General features: G+C 41.1%; 1 long non-coding RNA gene across 1 annotated transcript; it reads right to left on the bottom strand.

The window, feature by feature from the left end:
* Positions 1-1,112: 1,112 nt before the first annotated feature.
* Positions 1,113-5,940, bottom strand: LOC143508081 (uncharacterized). Its single transcript, XR_013129168.1, has 4 exons — positions 5,815-5,940; positions 1,706-1,767; positions 1,454-1,521; positions 1,113-1,204 (listed from the first exon to the last, which is right to left on the bottom strand). It is a non-coding gene; the product is annotated as an uncharacterized LOC143508081 (long non-coding RNA).
* Positions 5,941-10,722: the final 4,782 nt, after the last annotated feature.

Genomic DNA, 10,722 nt, shown 5'->3' with positions numbered 1-10,722 from the left:
TGTGTAGGTGGTTTAAAAGCCTGGAGGTGGTCGTTGAGGGGGTGCTCTCGGTGGGGATGGACTGCTGGAAAAAACAGCTGGGTTCGGTGTCTCCAGGGTCTGGGGTGTGACTAGATTCGGATGACCTGAAAATGTCATCCGAACCAAATGGAGACACCCTTAAACCAAGTGGACACCACCGTTTGCTACAAAAACACACACAATAAAAATGCCTTTAGATATCATTTTCTAAAAACCTCACCACAAATAATTCTAAATGCAATCAGAAAGGAGTGGGCAGTCATGGCCTGGCGGTTAGAGGAACTGGACTTGTGACCGGAGGGTCGTGGGTTCGATTCCCAGACAGGCCATGACTGAGGTGCCCTTGAGCAAGGCACCTAACCCCAACTGCTCCCCCGGGCGCCGGGCTAGGGCTGCCCACCGCTCTGGGCACGTGTGATCCACAGCCCCTAGTAATCACTAGTGTGTGTGTGTGTTCTGACTGCACAGATGGGTAAAAGCGGAGGACAAATTTCGATTGGGGTGTAAAAATCACAATTGACAAAATATGCACATTTCACATTCATTTCACATTTCAAGGAGGAAGCACTAACCAGAAAAATATTCTGCACCGACGTTGTTGTTGAACAGGTGCGCAGGTAGATGGTGGCGTCTGTGATGCTGGATCCCCTCCGCTGAATTAACAGAGGACATGCTGATGAGTGTAAATCAGAATGGGACATGCTAGTGAAAGATGCTTATAGTCAAGACTCTTTGTTACCTTGATGCAGGCCACGGCACTAGCGCTGGCAAAGTGGTGGAGGGTAAGCTACAAATACAAGGAAAATATTAGGTTGAAGGGACATTTACAGTAGCATGTCCATTCTTACTGAAAATTGTGAACCTGTTCCCATGACTCACCTCTGCACCTATCCAGTAGAATTCATTGTTGAGCACCCACCAGTGCTCACTCTCCTCCAGCCCACTGTAGATGGACTTGTGCTGGAGCTTCACCTCCACCACCTGCAGTCAAGCAGAAAAATAACTTTACCACTGAAATGGACAAACCCCTTATAAACCCTCAGGTAACAAAATATTTTTGTGCCTGTGATACACATTAAAAACTTAAGGGAACCTGTGTAGCTGAAGAACCCATTCATGAGAAGGTGAAGGCAAACATCCTATGTGCTCTGTCCAATCCTTGGCGAGTCTGTATAAGCCTCAACTATGGAGAAAACCAAATACGTGTTACTTTGCGACTAGACAAGTATGTGCAAGACCTGCATTTTACAATTATTGTGACCAGCATGGCAAATAAACAATGCATGCTACAGTTCTGCACAGAAACTTCCCTAAATCCTGTACATGTTGTGACAACGTGTTGTGAAAAGCGCTATACAAATATATTTGATTTGATTTGATTTAAACAGAATGAAGCTGGCTAAGAAAGATTTCACCAATAATAGCCAACTACCTCTCGGATCGGGGTATGGAGCGTCTCAAAGATGCCTTCGTCCAATGCAAAAGGCTCCCGATCATGTCCTAAGGAAGATGTTTTAAAAAAACACTGAAATATTAAAAACTTTGATGCAACCTAGTTTAAATTTGCCGTTAAAGGGTAGCCAATTTATTTAGGCTAAGTAACATAGTGATAAGTAGCTAGTTTAATGTAGCAAACCAGCTTGCGAATATAGGGGGTGTGTTCGTCGCTAGCTGCCTAATTTACCGTCGCAGGTGTCGGTATGAGCTGCAGCTTCGACTTCCGTCTGTTGATCTCGGACCCGCCGCCTGTAAACGAGAAAAGGACCAAACAACGGCCGAAACTCCAGTGGCACAAAGGAGCACTGGGTCGCAGCCCCAGTGAAAAGGCAGGGAAAACAACATTTTAAACAGGTTAAACAAATTAATTCGAGATATTAACTCGTTGAATATGTTAATTCGAGATATTAATTCGGTAAATATATTAATTCAATATATTAATACGTTGATGATATTAAATTGAGATATTAATTGTTTGAAGATATTAATTTGTAGATATTTGGAGATATTTGTTGATTTTTTTCCACAGCAAATGCAAAAGAGTCTTGTCTCTTTGGGGGTCGGTAAACGACTGAGGGATTTTAGATATTTTGTTTGGAGTTTCACCTTGGCGATTTACCTTGATATCAAAAACATGTTTTTCTCCATGACTCCGATATGCTGAAACACTTAGCAACGTAAAAGGGGGAAAGCAAACGCTAGCAAAATAATTACCTTTTGCGGAGTATTGGACTAAATGACCCATAAACTTGTCCGTTTTATTTAACTGCTGTCAAATAAATATTCTGCCACATGAATTAAATTAGCAGTAATGTATGCATGTCAGAGTTAACCACAAAACGTGACATCTCTACTCATTGGGACGGATAATTGTCTACAAACGAATGTTATTTACTTGTCCAGTCTTAATGTTCGTTTTATTTGAAGATTAGCGTATTGCCTGCAGTTCTTATTTCTGCCGTTAGGTGGCAAACCGTAATGCACCAGTTTATAGCTCGCACATATGGAGTACATAGAGCAGCGGCACGATGTGGTCGTTTTTCTAATTTAATTGTGTGTCCATTGATCGTGAGTAACATTATTTGTTAGTAATGGGCACAGCAGTTCTTTTAGGATGAACTGAATCATTAGAATCAGTTCACTAAAAATATTCGTTCAAAAGATTCGTTCACACCGAATCGTTCAGTGCTTGGCAGGACTCCAACCCACATGGGTCCACTATAATGATTCAAATTGGACTTTGACATTTTCAAATTTTTTGCTTAAATGTATCATTTCTCCGTGTACATCACAGCATTAAGGATATTTTTATCAATCACAAAATCATATTTTCTCATCTCAAGCATTAGCTCTTTATAATTATTGGTCATTTTTTCAAGATCTGGGCAATGTTTTTCTTCAACCCCATTACGTACACAGTGGCAGCTCTCTGAATATGATCATAAAATGCATTTCTGAAGAAATCAATATTTTCATATTAATCAGATGTCCTCAACATTAATTACAATAATTGTGAATACAAATACTTTTTGCAATACTAAGGTCTGAAATGTCCCTTTTCCATGAAAGTGCTGCTATCTACATTATTACTGCCGTTTGGCCTGAGTCTTGGTGTTTCTTTTTTACCATGGATAATGAAGCTTTCAGTTTGCAGCCTCTGCCTCCTGCCAACCTCTGTACATGCGTCACACACCCATGAAGGAATTCTCCACACAGCTGTACACACATCTGGAAGTGCCATTCTGATGGTGTATGTCTCCAAAATAATAAGGTGGTCTGCATGTAGAGACTACAACATAATGACATAATCATACATTTTGATAAATGTCATATTATTCCGTTTTTATGTCATGTCAGACAAAATGTTTTCATAATGTAACATAGACTTGATATGCAGACCAGGAAGTGATGGCAGTACTTCACATGTACTGGGAGACACTGGAAGTGTTTATATAGTGTGGTGATGAGGCTGTTGGAACACAGGTGAATGAGAGGAGTATTCCATGGAGACCAACAGTATTCAGGGATGAAGCTCACTAGTGGCCAGAATGGTGCATGCGGCCGCTTCCCCACACAGCATCCCTGAAGCAAGCAGAGCCAGTACAGTTTGTTTGCTGTGCACAAGGAACGCAGGACTGCAGGTGGAGAAGGTAGACATTAACATACCTTCTTTCCTTATTATCATTTATTAAAAACTGCTTTAATTACCTAAGCTTACCAAAGTCTTTAAAAATGTATCACTATATTTGCCAACTGCTGACTAATAGGTGTTTGAGGGAATGCATGAGATGGGCATGGGCGAGGATCTGTACTATGATTAGATCAAAGGAGTTGGAACGAGATCTCCACAGTGGCATGGGTCCTCCACAGGATCATCATAGCTATAGCATAACTACTGACATTTAGTTAATTAACGTGTTCAGTGTGAGGTTGAAGCGTGTACAGACTAAACTCCTAAGAGTTCAAGAGGTATAAGTGTATATTCTAAACTTTGCAGCAGTACACGGGCATTAAAGAATGTTAAAGGGAACCCCGGCTGGTACACTTGTAAGCCTTAATATGATGTCTTAATAATTTAGATTAATTACATGTAAAAAAAAATCACAAAAGCAGCAAATTTATTTACAAATCAACACTTTTTATTCGAAATATTTGACATATGGGCGCAGCCATGTTTTCTGACGCGCAATGCCTGCTGTGTAGATGACGTCAAATGGTTGCAGCACGCTAAACTTGACTGCGGTTGGAAGGAGTTAATTAGTGATGGGATTTTCGGCTCTATTTTGAGATGCGGCTCTTATGGTTCTTCCTTACTGTGGAGAGCCGGCTCTTGTCGGCTCCCAAACGGCTCCCCATATTATTTTTTTACATTATTAATTAATAGCCTTAAACCTAATTTATAACATTGTTTCATTATTGACATTGTTAAGCACTTGTGATGAGGTAAAAATGCTGCATAACAATGCTTTATAAATAAAACTTTTATTATAACCAATTATTAAATTATCACAAAATAGCACCAAAATAGAACGCAATACAGCTTGGCCAATTGCCTGCAGTTTCCCACAAAAAAAGTGGAGATAAACTTTTTTCCAGGTGTTTTACCACCACATTTTTAACTGAAAGCTGCGTGTGATTGGTCAGATGTGTGGAGCACACGCTTGACATGCGGGCCGTGGAGACATTCTTTGCAGTGTTGTCCGAAACGATATGTGGTAGTATAAAGAAACACCCTTTAAAAACAGGGGAAGGAACATTTACCTGACAAAAATTAATGTTGCATAGTGTTCCAGGTTTGAAAAGTGCTAAAAGTACTTGAAAATGTAACTGTATTTTGTTTCACAACAAATAGCTGTCTGATTGAATCGATGTGATAAACAAGCAAATTATTTCGAATAATTTTGAGTATATGTATAAATATTTAAGTTTAAGGTGCTGGGAAATATTGAAAATGGCCTTTTTCAATATTGAAAAGTGACGTACAAGTGCTGAATTCCACCTTGTAAAGGTGTATGAACCCGGCATACATAACTTTGTTCATTGCGCTGAAGAGGTGCACGACCTCACTTCGCACGGGGGTCCTCACGCAGGGGCGCACGGACCCCTCGCGCTGGTACACCTTAGCTTAAGCACCGACTGAGGAAATAAACTCTCCGCTCTCTACCACTGGCAGAAGCAGAGCAATACGTGCAAGGAGAGGGAGAGACAGCGAGGCACCGGAGGACAAATAAAAACGATGTTGGGAAAAAAACTGTGGCACTTGCAGAGCACAAGCGCAATACTGAAGGGAAAAGCGGCTCCCAAATAGGATCCTAAAACGGCTCCCATTGTGGAGCCGGTTCCAATCGTTCACTTCAAAGCGGCCGGCTCTTAGAGCCGGATCGTTCGCGACCGACATCACTAGAGTTAATTGTTAGTTAGCTGAGCTACCTTAAAAAAAACCATGCCACACTGTGTTGCCGTTGGATGTTATTTCCAGTCGAAAGGCAGTGGGAAAGACTGATATTAGTCTTCACAGTTTTCCCAAAGATAAAAAGAGGAGAAAAATTTGGGAAGCAGCGTGTGGACGAACACAGCTACCAAAAGACCCGCGGCTCTGCTCTCTCAGTAGAGTCATTCAGTAGAGCCCGACTGGTGAGAGTTGACGGGTGCTGTTGGTTTTTAAACATAGACTAAAACACAATGCAGTGCCCACAGTTTTCCCACACAGAAAGTCCAAAAGCCCCAGAATGTGGAGCGAGAACCGCACGAAGAAACGTGAACATAAACATGCGCTGGATTCTCTCTGTCACTCACTTGGTGGGTGTTGTAGCCGCTGATGTCAGAAATGTTGCGTTCTGGCTCAAGCTGAAAAGGCTGAACAGTAGCCAGGTCTAGCTAGCTGTGCTCAAGCGCGACGGCCAGTCACTGCAACCATTTGACATCACTACCTGCTGCGCCCGGTCAGCAGTTATAAAAATGGCGACCTACGTGCAGCGGGATTTTACAGAAAATCTAATAAATCTGCTACTTTTTGTGAATTTTTAACAACGTGTCTTAATAATTAGAGTAATTACACGATATTAAGGCTTACATATGTTATCAGCCGGCGTTCCCTTTAAGACCTGGAAATACCTAGAACAAGCAAGCATCATATAAATAAAAGTTAAGATGATTCATGTGTGCGTTGCTCATGGGATAATGAGACATACAGCAATTTTTCCAGCTCTATTCACTCCTACAGAAACAATGTTTACAGAGTCCCTTGGCCACACTGATTGGGAAGTTTGGTCTCTCAAATGGATCCCTTGACTAGTTGTGGTATTGTTTTTATTTCATTTATTTTTTACTAAATAAAAAACTAACCCTGACATACTAAATAAATGAACCATACTATAAAACAAATGTAAATTAATTATCTACCCTGTTCTTGAGGTCATTGATGATCTGGGTTGTTATTAATATGCAGCATCTTGTCACTCACCCCGGTTAACGTTTTCTAGGGTTCCCTGTCCAAAAGGCCCCTGTATTTTTTTTCCAGCAGGGAAAGGTTTGGCTGGGTAGCTGATATCATGACCCTCAAAGGAGAAAGACACGTACAAACAGCTGATCCTGCCTTTCAGGCTCAAATGCAGTGGTGGACTCGTCCGATACCACATCACATGTAACGGATGTTGACGTGCAGCTTGTAACTGAAAGTGGACTGAGAGTGATGGTTGTGGGCTCAGCAGCAACCTGTCTTTCCTCCTCATTCTGCTTCTTAACAGCACCCACAGAACCTCACATCGGACCATCACCAGATGCAAACATCTTGGTCCGTTCTCTCTTCCAGGCCTTTAAGCGAACTGCCTCGGAAAATCTGGGTAAAGAACTTGCCGTTCTTGCTCCTGGTCTTTTTTCTTCTCCAGTAGACACACAGTCCCATTGAAGATGTCAAACTCCCCACCACAGATTGGTGTGGACAGCGCACTACCCTTATTCCCAGGTTGGGAAATACATTTTGTCAACTGTCTCTGAATTATTGGATCTCAACTGACAGGATGTGGAATTGTCACCTAAGGAAAAAAAATATTGATTAGTGTAGTGTTATCTTAAATTTGATAAGAACAAGCTCTTTAGGCCTGAACCAACATTCAACAATCATTCCTTTGGTTTTCATTACATTACATGTGCATTTAGGGACTAATTAGGTTAATTAGGCTGCGAGCGTGAATACAACTAACAACTTCAGCAAAGGACTGCTGAAGTTGCTCGCCTTAAGTAGGTTGCAAACACCTGCAGCCTATAGTGCCTGATTGCCCCCCAGGGTCTAGCTCGCGGGCTCCTCCTTGTGGCGACCGGAGGAACGGTCCTGGGTCCAACCCTGACAGTATGGACAAGGGAAGCTTGGATTAAAATCTATTATAGCTTCCTTATTAATATATTTACATGGTGAGCATATCTCGATAGGCTGATATCATACATCAAATAATGCTTTCCTTATCAAATCATGCTTTCAGTACATGTGTTTATGTACATGTGTTTCAGTACATGTGTTTCAGCTTTCAGCCGTGTGTTTATGTTGTCTACGTCTAGTCGTAGACAGGATCTCCGTCGGTGTGGTTGTGTCTGAGTGTGTTCATCAGTCCTCACCTGTGGCTCATCTCGTGAACACTCGGCGCCTTATGTGGTTTGTCTATTTAATGTGCGTTCGCAGCAGTGTCCCGTGCTCGTCTTTGTTAGTCATTTATGTCAGTCTTATACGTTCATGTGTGTAAGCTAGGCCTGGGCGATATGTCGAGATTTTGAGAAATATCGATATATTTTCATACGAGATATAAGATGAGACAATATCGTTATATCGATATAGTCTATGTCGCGTTAGTTACACGTGTTATGGGTTGCGTACGAAACCGCTTACTTCCATACTGAATAGTCAGTGTTGTGCCAGTTCACAGCTTTTCTGAACTAGTTCAAGTTCAGTTCATACATGCTCAAAGTGAACAGTTCACGTTCAAAGTTCACAATTTTAATTATGAAATAGTTCAAAGTTCAGTTCATTTTACTTTTTTCGTGAGATATTCAAATGCTTTTTTTCACGATTTGGCTGTTGCGCAATCAAGGGGCGGACACAAATGCGAAGTAGAGAGTACAATCTCATTCGATTTTATTTCACATCTTACATTTGCAGACGACACGCGAGTGGACCGCGAATGACGTGGCATGATGAATAGAGAACTAACGCTTAATATACTAAAAAGGCAGCGGAAATGACAAGGGCACAAAACTAGACCAAACAAGAGTACAACTAATTGTTACATACACCGACATGAACAAACACACGGGAAGCAAGTAACGGCCATACATGAACATGAAGACTAACAGAACATACATGTATTGCCAGGCACGATACCACGTTAGAGAACACAGAGACCAAACATGAACTGAAAACCTAAAACACTACGAACCTGAAAATGGAACAGAGACTTTAACCACACACAAACACGAAGCTAATCAAAACCACGAATCACAGATAAGGCGTGAATACGGCCGTGCACATCCAACTAGGAAATAAAGAAACGACAGTGATCCCCGAAGGTATAGTCTGGACATAGGCTATATATACACACCAACTAGGAGATAAAGAAACGACAATGATCCCCGAAGGTATAGTCTTTACATAGGCAATACAAACACACACACACACATTTGTAAAACTAAGACGAGCTAACACGGAACAGCTGAAACAGAGGGGCGTGACAAGAACAAGGAAAACATAAAAACGACGAGACTAGAAGGGGCGGAGCCAGACGTGACAACTACAAGCTAGAAATCACTATACGTACTATATGTGCTATGCCTACCCCGCTCTGCTGCAATTCATCACGGGTAACGTCGTGCGGAAGCCAGTATGTTATTAACTAGCCAGTATGTTAACTATTCTCAGCCGGACACTACGTTGCCCACAATGCATTGCGCACACAACGTCAAAACCATTTGTCTGGTGATACATGATTTAAGTGGCACCAGCGAGGGATGAACTTTCTCTCATTGCGTTTCAAAAAGAGAAAACAGATGTCACTCAGTTTTTCAATGGAAAACAAATTCCAACGTTCATTTTACAGCAGTGGTTCTCAAACTTTTTCAATAATTCCCCACCTCAGAAGATGGGGAAATTCTATGCCCCACCACCAAAATGGCGCGCCCCCACACTTTGAGAAACGCTGATTTACAGTGATGTCTACCGTTCATGACACAACGTGAACTAATTCACGTTCAAGTTATTAAAAAATGTGTTGCGTTCAGTTCAACGAACACAATGAGCGTGTTCAATGAACGCATCATTCACGCACACACTATGAATAGTGAATTTACTTGAGTTTCTTTTTTAACAACTTCCGCCCTGCCCCGCCTCTCTTCCTCGCTCAAATCATTTGGGACTAGATTTGACTTATTACTGCCTCTTTGTTATTACCTTTTGGGAAGAAAAAATATCGAGATATATATCGTATATCGCCATTCATCTTAAAAATATCGAGATATTATTTTTGCTCCATATCGCCCAGCCTTAGTGTAAGCTATACGTGCGCTGTCTGGACTATTTTTGTATTAAATAAAATAACATTTGTGGAAGACTATTGGACTCGTGCCTCGTCCGTCTCCCTGCGCCCAGCATCACACCCATCTTTTTTTTTTTTTTTTTTTTTTACATCGCTACTAACTCTGTGTGCACTGTATGGACAAGGGAAACATGGATATGCAGTTTATTAGAACTTCTTTATTAGAACTTGTATATAAACCAAGCACAACACTAACTTTTTACAACAGTAACATTTTTTGCACACATATGTAAGACTAGTGTCTTTGTTGTATTCGGCACATTCAACATGTGCCCACCTACTGCAGAAATCACACTACACCTACCCCCCAAAAAAAGCCATTAGGTACATATTAGTACTAATACTACTCCAGTTGTCTAATAATACAAAGTATGCTTATGTTATACATTACCATTTCAATCATGCTCTTGTCTGCATCAGATTCCAGCAAGGAGCACACCACACAGTAATCATCTGCATTCCCTAGAAACAATGATTTTAGTATGGTTTTAAACTGTAGCACTCATTCTCTAGAAATAATCATGTAGTAAAGAGTCTCTGCAGTAGCTTTATGGTACAGGACACAGATTGATAGTTTCGTTACCTTTGAGTCAGATGATGGAATATGGATTTATATGGGTTTTGACTAAAGAAAACTTTATGGCACTGCTTTCATGCAGTGTTTTGATACCACTGAACTTTACACTGCAGCAGTGCACAGGCTACTTCAAGTCGTGCCTTGGTAACATCTTGTGGGGATGTCTGGACAGCGCTGATGTTTCTCCTCTGGAAATAATCTTCTGCAAACTGCAAAGTGGCATTTTACATGGTAAGAGTAATATCAGTTACTTATAAATGCCCATCACATTATTTTCAAAAGGTTTACCCTCAACACTAAAATCCCACAACTGCTGGAATCCTGCTGCTTGTTGTGCAGTATTGTTTGTACTGTCCATTTAGGCTCCTGGTCTCCATGGCCTGTCATCCTTAAGAAGTTCCTAATTATTGTTTTTAAAAAATGATAGAAGAACACAGTTTAACATCACACCAGTTCTTTTCAGAAAAAAGCTCCAAAATTAGCACTGTAAAATAGCAATGTTAAAATGTTATTACCGCCAGTTACGTAGCAGCTTGCGCTCGAGTGCAC

The sequence above is a fragment of the Brachyhypopomus gauderio genome, unplaced genomic scaffold (assembly GCF_052324685.1).
Source record: "Brachyhypopomus gauderio isolate BG-103 unplaced genomic scaffold, BGAUD_0.2 sc775, whole genome shotgun sequence".
In the NCBI taxonomy this organism is placed as follows: Eukaryota; Metazoa; Chordata; class Actinopteri; order Gymnotiformes; family Hypopomidae; genus Brachyhypopomus; species Brachyhypopomus gauderio.
The sequence above is the reverse complement of the archived record's forward strand: the minus strand, read 5'-3'. Positions and strand labels throughout refer to the sequence as shown.